The sequence below is a fragment of the Perognathus longimembris genome, chromosome 7, assembly GCF_023159225.1.
Source record: "Perognathus longimembris pacificus isolate PPM17 chromosome 7, ASM2315922v1, whole genome shotgun sequence".
Lineage (NCBI taxonomy): Eukaryota > Metazoa > Chordata > Mammalia > Rodentia > Heteromyidae > Perognathus > Perognathus longimembris.
Genome location: NC_063167.1, coordinates 82,549,250 through 82,562,096, shown reverse-complemented (window position 1 = coordinate 82,562,096; position 12,847 = coordinate 82,549,250). Strand labels below are relative to the sequence as shown.

Genomic DNA, 12,847 nt, shown 5'->3' with positions numbered 1-12,847 from the left:
GAGGGAGGGAGGGAGGGAGGGGGAGAGAGAGAGAGAGAGAGAGAGAGAGAGAGAGAGAGAGAGACAGAAAGAAAGAAAGAAAGAAAGAAAGAAAGAAAGAAAGAAAGAAAGAAAGAAAGAAAAAAGGAAAGAAAGAAAACAAAAAAAAACATGTAATTGAAAATTCAGAATTTCCAGTATCATTTTAAGTAATAATTCACACAGCAATTGATATTTTCTCAAGTCCATAATTTGTTGAAAATCTCAGAGGAAGCTGAGACTAATATTAATATTAACTACTAATATTAATATTAAGGAAATGTAATTATAGTCTTAGGGAGATTGAAAGAGTTTATATTCTAGAGTAAAATGCCTCTGGATTTAAATACTGGCTCCATTACCTAACTGTATGGTGGTGAGCAGATTGTATTATCTGTCTGGGCGTTAGTTTCCTCATTCTCACATTCTAGGGTTGTTTGGAACATTCTGATGAGAGTAATAATTGACAGTTGGCCTCAATTTAATAAAATGGCCATTTATCATCCTTCCTCCAGCCAATCTACTCTTTGCTACTAGGGTGCTTTGCTGCAAATCAACACCACTACTAGGAAGCCTCCTACACTGAGTGACTTAAGGTCAGTCATTACTCATTTCACAAATGAATGTGCTGTTGCCAGAGCTTGTAAGTGAACCACTTTTGCCGCCCCATCCCATCTACAGAGAGAGGGGACAGGTCAGTCTAGTAACAACTGGAATTCAGTGGGTAAAGTGCCCTGAGAGCATATGAAGATGAGTTTTGTTTGTTTCTTGCCAGTCCTGGGGCTTGAACTTGGGGCCTGAGTACTATCCCTGGCTTCTTTTTGCTCAAGACTAGCACTCTACCACTTGAGCCACAGTGCTACCTCCAGCTTTTTCTGTGTATGAGGTGCTGAGAAATCGAGCCCAGGGCCTCGTGAATGCTAGACAAGCACTCTACTGCTAAGCCACATTACCAGCCCAGAAGATGAGGTTTAAAAGAGTTTCCAGGAGAAAACGATGGCAAATTAATAGAGGAGAAAAAGGAAAAAAAATGAGGCAAAGTAGAAGAAATAGGTGTTTAATGCAGAGGAAGAAACATCTCCACAGTGGTTTTTAATAACTATGGGACTTTCAGTGTAACGTATAATGGATGTGGGTGAAAATAATAGAGTAGAAGGAGAAAGAAAGGGTCAGACAATGAAAGGTTTTACACATCACATTAAAATAATTAGATCCAGGCATTAGAAACTATTAATAATAAGCCTAACATGGAGGCCATTGCATATACACTCAGAAAAATCAGAAATGAGATCAGAATTCAACACATCCATAACTGATCCAATGATTTCCAACAAAACTGAAAACAATAGAAGGATATATTTTCAGTTTTGATGCTGGAAATACTAAATCTAAGACAATTAAATGAACTCTGACCTTTGCCTCAAAAGTATACACAAGAATGAGCTTGAAACTCATTTTGAACTTAAACATAGTAAGTAACAGTATGAAACTTTCAGAAGAAAAATTTTTTATCATCTTGTTATAGACAAAGATTTGCTAGTGAGGGTACAGAAACAACAAACTATCAAAGAGAAAAGTATAAATTAGACGATAAATTAGATGTGGTAGATTGCATAATGGCCCCTAAAAATGTCCATTTTCTACATTCCAGAATCTAGGAACAGGTTGCCTCAGATGGCAAAAGAGACATTGCACATGTGGTGACATTAAGGATCATGAAATGAATTATGTGCAAGAGTCAGATAACTCAGTAATTCAGTGATTCAGTAATCACCAGGGTCCTTGAATAAAGGAGGCATGAAGAAAGCAATGGGACATGGAAGCAAAAGTTAAAGTACTGTGGCACCACAAGGTAAGGACCACAGGCAATTTTCAGAGGTGGCAAAAGACAAGTAGTGGATTCACCCCTGGAGAGAGAAGAAAGGATAGAAGCCTAGCAATGTCAACACCAAGCACCAAGCCTGCCAGAATTGTTCAGATGACAGTAACTCCATGAAAAAAACCAAGCCAAAGAAGAACACGGGCTTGTCATGGCTTCAGGAATTCTCCACTTATTGCAGCATTGAAAATTGGACAACCTTGGGTTGAAAGAGACTCCCGACTGATTCTGCAGTAAGTAAATGAAGAAATAAATTACTTCTCCATGGCATTTATTCTCTATTGGCTCAAGGCAATGTTGATATTCTACCTTGCAAGGACAGTAGACAAATTTGAATAAAAGCTGAGCTGTTGTATTTGCATTACAATTAGTAGAAGTTGTCCTTAGGGATACTGATTCCAAGTTATTTCATCTCATCAGAAGCTGAAAGAATTTTTGTGTCTTTGTGGCTGACAAGATTCAAGGTATTGAAGAAATCTCTAGCAAACTCCCATCTTCTATGGCTTCTTCCTGGCCTCTTCTACCTACCCCTTCCTCAAGTGACAAGGTAGAAAAAAGAGAACATGGCTTCATCTATCATTCATTTCTTAATAATAATGGAGTGTCAAATAATGTTTAAATTAAAAGGGCTTCCTCAGAAGATGCTAAACATCTGGAAGATATGTTTTAGGAAGATGTGTTAGACTGAGTTAGGTTTCTCAAAGAGGGCCGTATCCTAGTTTCTGGAACATGGAAACATGACAAACTTTGCACATGGTGCAGTAAGGATTTTAAGATGCTAAGAGTATCATGGATTATCTGAGTAAGCCCATAAAAGAGGGTCTGTGTGAGAGAAAAATCAGGGACCAGATGTTGTGATATATGTCTGTAATACAGCACTTGGAAGGCTGAAGCAAGAGAATGATGAGTTCAAGATCAGTCTGGGATACATAGTAAGATCCTGTCTCAGAGTGAGAGATATGGGGAGAGAAAGAAAGAGAAGGACAGAGACAGAGAGACAGAGTGACAGTGTGATAGAGAAAATGGGATGAGATTGGAGGAATTCTCTTTGAAGAAGAATAAAATAAGCCAGGGGCCTCAAGAAACTGGGGAAAGAAAAGAAAATGTTTATTGGCACCTCCAAAAAACATGCTGTTCTGGTAACTGAAGTAGAGTGGGGGTTCACTACAATAAAACGGGGTCCCCCCCCCAAAGGGAGGGGATTCCTGGTTCCCCCAAGAGTCTACCACACAGCCTCCAGCTTAAAGATGACCAAAAGACGGATTTAATGGGGAAGTAAAAGTGAACAAAAAGTGAACCGACCGGCCCTGGTTGCAGCCCAGACTTGGAAGCCGAAACTGCCAACCACGTGTGCAGGATCAGGGCCCAGACTCGGGAGCTGGAACTGCCCGCACGTGTGCAGCCCAGACTCGGGAGCTGGAACTGCGTGCCCATGTGGCCTTCCAGCCTGGTTATAAGGCAAACATCACAGTCAAAATTGCCACACGCAGGTGACCAATGAGGATTCAACACTTACAGAGCATGCTAGGCCACACACAGGTGGCCAATAGAGTTACAGTCTATGTATTTGGACCAACCTATCATTCTAGTTAGAATTGGCACATAGATTTGACATTAGGTGGATACACCCACTCTGGAGGACACATGGATTTGACATCAGGTGGATACACCTACCCATGGGAGAGCACAGATTCCCTTGAAGCTCCCAGGCCTCAGGTGGTCAATTTACATAACTTATCATAATAAAGTGGAGCTTCCCTGGATAGGGTGGGGAAGATCTTAGTGGAGATGAAGTTGGCTTCTGCTCTAATCTGAGCTGGAGTCAACCTGAAGTCCCTCCACAGCTAATGATGGCACTGGCCAGATCTGACCTCCCTACTACAGTAACATAAGACCCATTGTGGCTGTAGGATTTCAGGAACTATATGAGAATACATTTGTCTTGTTTTAAGCTATTTACATATGTGGCAATGTTCAAAACAGCCAACAGGAGACAAATACAGAAGGATTACTAAATTCAAGAAGGGTTACACAATAGGATGTGTATTTAAGATTCAAAAATACCAAAGGTAAAGTGCTAATATATTAACATCACTTACAAATGCTATGCCTACTAGGCTCTTTACAAATGCACAAGTCTGCCCTATCATTTTCTCAGTTCCTGGTCTAGGTGTTGGTGTTTTTGACTGATATCCACCCCACACCAGTGTACCAACCAAGGGGGAAGACAAGTAGAGCAAGCTAGGGTTTGAGCCCCCAAGAGTTCCCATGTTGAACATGTGGTTCCCAGTATGGGGTTGGAAGGTAATGGGACCTTTTGAAGATGGAGACTAGTGGAATAGAGACACAGAGTCATTGCCAGTAAAAGGAAAGGACCCAGAGCTCTAGTTTTCATAGGAAACCAGTTAGTTCACTGTGAAATAGCAAGCCTGTCCCTCTCCACTCTGGGACCTACAGATGGAATTGAAAGACTAGGACAACTCCATCTTGAAACTGCAACCATCTTGTTGTTTGTGTTAAGCTAAGAATTGTTGTGCCAAGTCACGAAACGACCACCAAGAAGGCCACCGAGACAGACGTTCCGAAATGCAAAAGCAAGGCAAGGCTTTATTTAAGCGAGCTGCAACTCGGGCCACGTTCTATCCACCGACACAGTGGAGGTTAGGAGGGAGCCCCGAGCTACGATTCCACAGGGTTTATAAAGGCAAAAAAAGCAAAGTTACAACAATCAGGTGTTCAAGCAAGCAAGATTAGGACACAGGTACAAATCTGATTGGCTCAGGGTTCGAGGCATTCTAGGGGTGGTCAGAGTTAAGCATTCCCAGAGGTTAGAGTTCTAGACCGACTGGGCCCTAATGGGCTTGTTCCTGGGTCTGCTCACAGGGCCTGCTTATCTCAGGTTCACATGGTAAAGTTGGGTTCACGTGGTAAAGTGGGGCCTGACTTCAAAGTCTGGCACTTCATTTCCCCCTTTTTCTTTTTGGTACCTTGGGAGCCAATCATGGCTCCATTCTGTCCATTTCAATGGCTTGCATGTCTAGGGGATGACATAGAGGTAAGGCATGGGCCAGTAGGGCCCAAAGTAGTATCCGAAAATAACTCTGGTCCCTCGGTTTTAAAGGGGGGCTGATGGATGAAGATCATCCATCTTCTGTAACTTCTTCAGGCTGACTCACGGGCGTTGACCTTACCTAGCCAGGAACCTATAACCTTACCAAGGGACTGCAGGATTATTGCAAACTGAAAATTAACTTTCAGCTATACAGACTTACCATTAGCTGTATAGTGTTTATTATCCAAATGTAAACAACAAAATAACACATAAACTTCTCAGCTATGCTCTAAGGGTGGGGTGGCTATACCCGTATTCCTGAGCAAGCCCAAAACTACCTAAAATAAGGGGGTCACCTCCCTTTGGAGTGAGCTGCCAAAATAACATCAACATTAGCCTGGGTAGCAAGGAAATAAGGCAAAAATAAAATTATAACAATATTCAGTCTAACTTTCTTTTCTTGAGGCAAAGGCAAAGCGGCTGAGTTAGGTGCTTGGAGACCTCCCATCCACCACAGTAGTCATTGTCCAGGGCAAAAGGGTCAGCTGGCCTGGCATGGGATCAATGGACCCAAGTGGCGATGCCATCTACCTTAAGGGCGGTGGGAGTAGTCAGTAGCACCACGTAGGGTCCCTTCCACCGTGGTTCTAAGGATTTTGGGTTATGCCTCCTGATGAACACCCAATCCCCTGGTCTGAATAAATGGGGGGTAGGGACAGAAGCAGAATCATATAATGCCTTAAGTTGGGGCCACATTTTCTTGTGCACAAGCTGCAAATAATCAAGTTTACACAAAAATTCAGTATCATCCAAATCAGCAAGCAATTCAGTCTGAAGGCTAGGGATAATGGGTGGGGGGTACCCGTACATTATTTCAAAAGGAGTAAAGCCAAACTGATAGGGAGAATTTCTTACTCTAAGCAGAGCAAAAGGAAGGAGTGACACCAGTCTGCGCCAGTCTCTAAGGCCAATTTAGTTAAGGTCTCTTTTAGAGTCTGATTCATTCTCTCTACCTGTCCTGAACTCTGGGGTCTATAAGCACAATGCAATTTCCAATCCGTCCCCAGTGCAGTGGCTATTCCCTGACTTACTTTTGAAATGAAAGCTGGTCCGTTATCCGACCCAATGGTGGATGGGAAGCCATACCTGGGTAGGATTTCTTCCAGAATCTTCTTAGCCACTACATTCGCAGTCTCATGCTTTGTTGGATAGGCTTCCACCCATCCTGAAAAGGTGTCTACAAAAACTAGCAAATATTTGTATCCAAATTTTCCAGGTTTAATTTCTGTGAAATCTACTTCCCAATACACGCCTGGCCTATCCCCACGGAGGCGAGCTCCTTTAGTCATGCTTTGTTGATTTGGGGCATTGGTAAGCTGACAGGCCTTGCAATTTTTAACAATATCTTCAGTAAGTTGATTTCCTTGTCTAATTTTTACTTTGGAGTATCGGAGCAAGTCCTGCTTTCTTCGGGTTCCCATGTGAGAAGCTCGGTGGATTCTTTTAAGGATCCCCTTACCCAGCCCTTGTGGCAAGATAAGTTTCCCTTCACCAGTTTTCCACCAGTCATTGTTTCCTTCTCTGTCCAGGGTTTTGTGGGCCATGGGAATTTTCTTTATCCACTCCAAATCTTCTTGGTAATACTGGGATACAGGAGGCAAAGCTCGTGGCCCTGGGTCTACTGGAGTCAATACTTCTGTTCTGGGCTGGAGGGCTGCTTCCTTAGCTGCCTGGTCGGCCAGATTATTCCCTCTAGTCACCGAATCAACTCCCTTTTGATGACCCGGACAGTGCATAATGGCAATCTTTGCTGGTTCCCATAGGGCCCGGATGAGGATTAAAATCTCCTGCCTATTTCTAATGGCCTTTCCTTCGGCTGTCAGTAGCCCCCTTTCTTGGTAGATGGCTCCATGTACGTATACGGTGGCAAAAGCGTACTGACTGTCCATATAGATATTTAGTCTCTTTTCTTTTTCCATCTGTAAGGCTTTTGTTAATGCTCTTTGTGCAGAAGTTCCCTGAGGGAGTGCCTCTGCCCACACTATCTCAGTATCCGTAGTAACCACGGCACCCACATACCTTTTTCCATCCTGAATGAAGCTGCTGCCATTGGTGAACCAGGTGTGCTCAGCATGTGATAGCAGTAAATCCAGCAAGTCTGGCCGGAGGCTATGTGTTTGGGCCAGGATCTGCTCACAATCATGCAGGGGCGCTTCCAGATCTGGATCCGGCAGCAGAGTTGCTGGGTTTAATGCTGTAGGTACACAAAAGCTGATACGTGCCGGGTTAAGTAACAAGGTTTGGTAGTGGACCATGCGGGCATTGCTCATCCATCGGTCAGGTGGTTGTTTTAGCACCCCCTCTAGAGCGTGTGGAGTGGCCACAGTCAGGTTCTGTCCCAGAGTCAACTTATCTGCATCTTTTACCAAGAGGGCTACTGCAGCTATTATTCTTAAGCACGGAGGCAACCCAGCGGCAACAGGATCCAATTTCTTTGACAAGTAGGCAACCGGCTGTCTCCAGGGTCCAATTGGCTGGGTGAGCACCCCTTTTGCTATTCCTTTCTTTTCAGCCACGAACAATGTGAATGGTTTATTCATGTCAGATAGGCCTAAGGCTGGGGCTTCCAGAAGACTTTTCTTGATTGCCTCAAAGGCTTTTTGCATTTGCTCAGTCCAATGAAATTCTGGGAGGTTTTTGGTGGCTTCATATAGAGGCTTGGCCATCTCAGTGAACCCAGGTATCCACAGCAGGCAAAAGCCCACTGTTCCCAGGAACTCTCTGACTTGTCTGGCTGACTTAGGCACAGGGATTTTTAGCACAGTCTCTTTACGTGCATCTGACAGCCAACGCTTGCCCTCTTTTAATATGAAGCCCAGATAGGTGACTTCAGGTTTACAAATTTGTGCCTTTTTAGTGGAGGCCCTATAGCCCAAATTGCCAAGAGTCTTTAAGAGCCTAGCTGTTCCCTTTAGACAGCTATTTTGGTCTGGAGCGGCTATTAACAAATCATCTACATATTGCAATAGACTTATTCCAGTATTTTGGGAGCCGTACTCACTCAGGTCTTCATGTAATGCCTCATCAAAAAGGGTAGGCGAATTCTTGAATCCTTGAGGCAGCCTGGTCCAGGTAAATTGACCGCTTATCCCAATTTCAGGATCATGCCAAGTAAATGCAAAGTAGCTTTGGCTCTGTGAGGCTAAGGGCAGGCTAAAGAAAGCATCCTTTAGATCCAACACAGTATACCACACATGGCTCGGTGACAGGGAGCTCAGCAGGGTATATGGGTTTGGGACTGTTGGATGAATGTCCATTACTCTCTTGTTAACTTCTCTCAAGTCTTGCACTGGTCTGTAATCATTAGAATTAGGCTTTTTTACAGGCAACAGTGGAGTATTCCAGGCTGACTGGATAGGCTTCAGAACTCCTAAATCTAACAATTTTCTGATGTGAGGAGTGATCCCCTTCTTTGCTTCTAGTGACATAAGGTACTGGCAAACTCTTACTGGGTCGGCCCCAGTTTGAGTTCCACAAAGATTGGAGGACAATGTTTTGCCAGTCCCATTCCCCCAGTTTCTGCCCATGCTTGGAGAAACACCCGTAGCTACTCATTTTCCAGAGACTCAGGCTTGAGATGCTGGTATAGCCTATACTCCTCTTCTAACTTGCTAGTTATTAGTATACTAACAGGCTTTTCTCTTGAGTTCATCACAGAAGCCCCACAGCCTGTGAACTGTATCTGAGCTTTCATTTTTGTTAAGAGATCACGTCCAAGCAATGGATAGGGGCAGTCAGGGATGACTAAAAATGGGTGGGTTACCTGGCCGCTCCCAAGTCCACTGTTCTTCGAGTAGTCCATTTATAGTGTTTAGTGCCCGCCGCACCTCGGACCCATGTTGTTTTAGTGGACATCGGCCCTCTCGGGGCTAGTAATACTGAATTTTCTGCTCCCATATCTACCATGAACATGACTGGACTCCCCTCCACTTTCAATGTTATCTTGGGCTCAGGGAGGAGATCTGAGCCCCGACTCCCTCAGTCACTGTCCTCAGCCATCTCTAAGGTTGACAACACTCTTGATCCTACTTTATGTTTTTCCTCCTTTTTCTTGGCTAGCTCTGGGCAGTTTTTGATCCAATGCCCCTCCTCCTTGCAATAAGCACATTGCTTCTTCCCCACTCTTGATTGGGGTTTGGGCTCCTGCTCCTTACTTGGAGAGGCGAACTGTCTAAAGTTTCCTGCCTGCATAGAGGTCAGGATTTCCCTGAGGTCCTTCCATTGTTGCTCCAAAATTCTAGCCAAACTCCTTTCCTCAACTCTGTTCCTCTTTTCTTGCTCTATTCCACGTTCTTTGTCCTTCCTTTCCTGTGTTTGTTCTCCTATTTCCCTCTTATTATAAACCTTTTCCGCTAATATTATGAGATCCCTAATAGATTTTTCATGGAGCCTGTCTAGAGCCTGCAACTTTCGCTTTATGTCCGGTGTGGCTTGATTTACGTAGGCAAACATAATTATCTGACCAGACTCCTGGATCTCAAGATCATATGGGGTGTATTGACTAAAAGCTTCCACAAGCCGCTCAAGGTATGCTGCCGGACTTTCACTTTTTCCCTGCCTAGTATCATAAACTTTGGCCATATTAGTAGGTCGGCGAGCGGCCACCTTGAGACCTGCCAGCAGAGCCTGGCGATAGACAAGGAGTCACTCCCTACCTTCAGCTGTATTGTAGTTCCATGCTGGTTGGGTCTCAGGAAAATAGGTGTCAATCAAGGCAGAATTCGTGATGGGTGTTCCGTTGGGGCCGGGGATAAGTCTCCGGCTGCTTCTTGGATACAACCTCTCTCCTCAGTGGTGAAAAGGACCTGTAAAAGCTGTCTACAATCATCCCAAGTGGGCTGGTGAGTGAAAAGTATAGTTTCAAACAAGCGAATTAAGTCCCGAGGTTTCTCAGAAAAGGGGGCATTTTGGGCACGCCAATTGTAAAGATCACTAGTAGCAAATGGCCAGTATTGGAATTGTTGTCGACCATCTGCATCCACAGGACGTATAGGGCATAGGGGAAGGGCAACAGAATTATGAAGAGATGTAATTCTTCGGCACCGGTGAGTTGATTGAGCGGGGCCCTCCGGGGCATAGGGCACAGCTGAAACATCTTCCTCAGAGTCCTCCTCTTGGAGAGTTAACTGGGGTGGGGAGTAGGGAGGGGGAAGCATTTCCTCCTCCGTGCTTCCTCCCTGGAGGACAAGTGGATATAATTTTTTCTCTCCCCTCTTAGTTTCTCTCTTGTCACCCCATGTCTTTTGAGTGAATATTGGGGTAGGGGAAGGAGTGGAGGAGGGAGTTGGTAAGAAAGGTCGAACCCAAGCTGGAGTGTCCCTGTCAACTAGTTCCCTCCAGGTGTTTATATAAGAAATCTGGTCTATATACCCTGAACAAGGGGCTTCGATTAGGCTTTGTAAAGTACTGATCTTAATTATGTCAAAGCTCCCCTCAGGTGGCCAATTAGCTCTCTCAAGGGTGGGCCATTCTGACTTGCACAGGGTAATCCATTTTTCCTCCTTAAGGGCCACACCTCGGTTCTGAGCTATCTCCTTGATCTCCCTCCAGTGAGCTAGAGTCAAATCTAGGGGGCTAGATGGAGGTCCCCAAGATAGAATGTTACCCATAGCTCTGATCAGATGTTTAGTCCAAAAGGCTACAAAAAAAAAAAAAAAAAAAAGAAACCAAAACAATTAATACAAAAGGAAAAAAACATAGGCAAGAACAAGAACAAGAAAAACTGGAGATCTCCCAAGTTGGCCCACACAACCTCCTGCAAGGGTGCAGAAAGAGTGAATTCAAGTTGAAAGCGGGGCTCCAGAGGTCCCCCTTCAAAGGTGGGGAGTCTGGGGCATCCCCCAGTCTCCCCAGGATTGCTGAGTAAGCACGTCTGCTTCGACAACCCCTTCAAGAAATAAGCAAAAGCAAAACAGACAAACAGACACATTACAAGACAAATGAGGCTGTTTTCTTACCTTCAGAGTCTGGGGTCTCGGGGGGTCTCTGGGGCTATCCCGGACGAGCCCCCAAATGTTATGCCAAGTCGCGAGAAGACCACCAAGAAGGCCACCGAGACTCAGATGTTCCGAAATGCAAAAGCAAGGCAAGGCTTTATTTAAGCGAGCTGCAACTCGGGCTCCCTCCTAACCTCCGCTGTGTCAGTGGGTAGGACGAGGTCCGAGTTGCAGCTTGCTTAAATAAAGCCTTGCCTTGCTTTTGCATTTCGGAACGTCTGAGTCTCGGTGGCCTTCTTGGTGGTCTTCTCGCGACTTGGCATAACAGAATAACCCAGCACATACATAAAACCCAGGAAATGGCTTGTTTATGGTGAAGCTAGCCAGAAATTGTACAGATTCCAGGAACGAACTTGTTTGGGCAGATGTTTGTGCCGAAACCAACCGGCCATAAAGCCCATTTCCCAGATGGCCAAACCAGTTTGAGAATGTTCCAGTTACGTTGACTGCTCTGGAATGTCCTCTGACCAATTTTAGAGAACCCCTAGCCCCGAGCCAATCAGATTTGTCCTCGCACCCCAACCCTGCTTGCACTTCTGGTTTTTTGTAATTTTGTGTTGTTTTTCCTTTAAATACCCATGTGAAACTCTGCTCGTGACCTTCCTCCTAACCTCCGCTGCATCGGAATGTAGGACGAGGTCCGGGCTGCAGCTCGCCTGAATAAAGCCTTGCTTTTGCATTTCGGAATGTGTGGCTCTTGGTGGTCTTCTAGAACTTGGGCACAACAGAATGTCTCCCTCATGCTCCTGTTCCCACCACAATGCCCTCTATTATGATAGGGTTTAGTCAAGGGAAGCCTTGCAGGAGGCCAAATTAATGGAGCCACTCAATCTTAAACCTTCATCTGCAAAACTGGGAGCTGACAAAACAGACACCCTGAAAACACTAAAGGAAGGAGTAGGAGAAACACTTGGGCACCTTGGCGCAGGACTGAACTTCCTTAAAAATGAACCAGAAAGGCTACAAATCAAAGAAAGGTTGGACAAATGGGACTGCATCAAACTGCAGAGCTTCTGCACGGCAAAGGACATAGCTCGCAAGATAAACAGAAAGCCCACAGACTGGGAGAAGATCTTTACCGGCCATTCAACAGACAAAGGCCTCATCTCTAAAATATATGCAGAACTAAAAAAATTACCTTCTTCCAAAACAAAACCACAAAGAACCAATAGCCCTCTCATCAAGTGGGCTAACGACTTACAAAGAGACTTCTCTGATGAGGAAATGAAAATGGCCAAGAGACATATGAAAAAGTGCTCTACATCACTGTGGGCTCTCTCTCTCGACTTCCCCTCGCTTGGGGGGGAAGGGGCTTGTCCACCCCTTCCTGGGTGGTCCTTTATCACTCTCATGTGGGAGCGATGGCCACAGGTAGCTTCGTCTCTCTCTCTCTCTCTACTTCCCCTCACTTGGGGGGGGGAAGGGGCTTGTCCGCCCCTTCCTGGGTGGTCCATTATCGCTCACACAGGAGTGATGGCCACGGGTAGCCTTGGTGGCGTGTGGTCGCAGGGTGCCCCAAAACCGCCAAGAATGACACGGACACGTGGGCCCCTGGAGAAAACCTCTAGGGCTTCTGTTTATTCAAATGAGGAGCCTCCCAGATATACCCCAAAGGTGAGCACAAGAGAGGGGCCCTGGATTGGTCCCAAGGGGCTGTCCCTCAAGTGATGTCAGACTTCCTTCTCTTCCTGTTAAAGACAGGAAGGGGAGGGACAGGCTGAGGTCAGCTGTGGCCCCTTAAAGGTGCAGCTGACCCCAACACATCACTGGCCATAAAAGAAATGCAAATCAAAACAACATTGAGATTCCATCTCACCCCAGTAAGAATGTCCTATGTCAAGA

At 45.2% G+C, this 12,847-nt stretch overlaps 1 pseudogene; it reads right to left on the bottom strand.

The window, feature by feature from the left end:
• LOC125355753 overlaps positions 1 to 8,864 on the bottom strand; it is a 119,121-nt pseudogene extending 110,257 nt beyond the window's left edge.
• Positions 8,865 to 12,847: the final 3,983 nt, after the last annotated feature.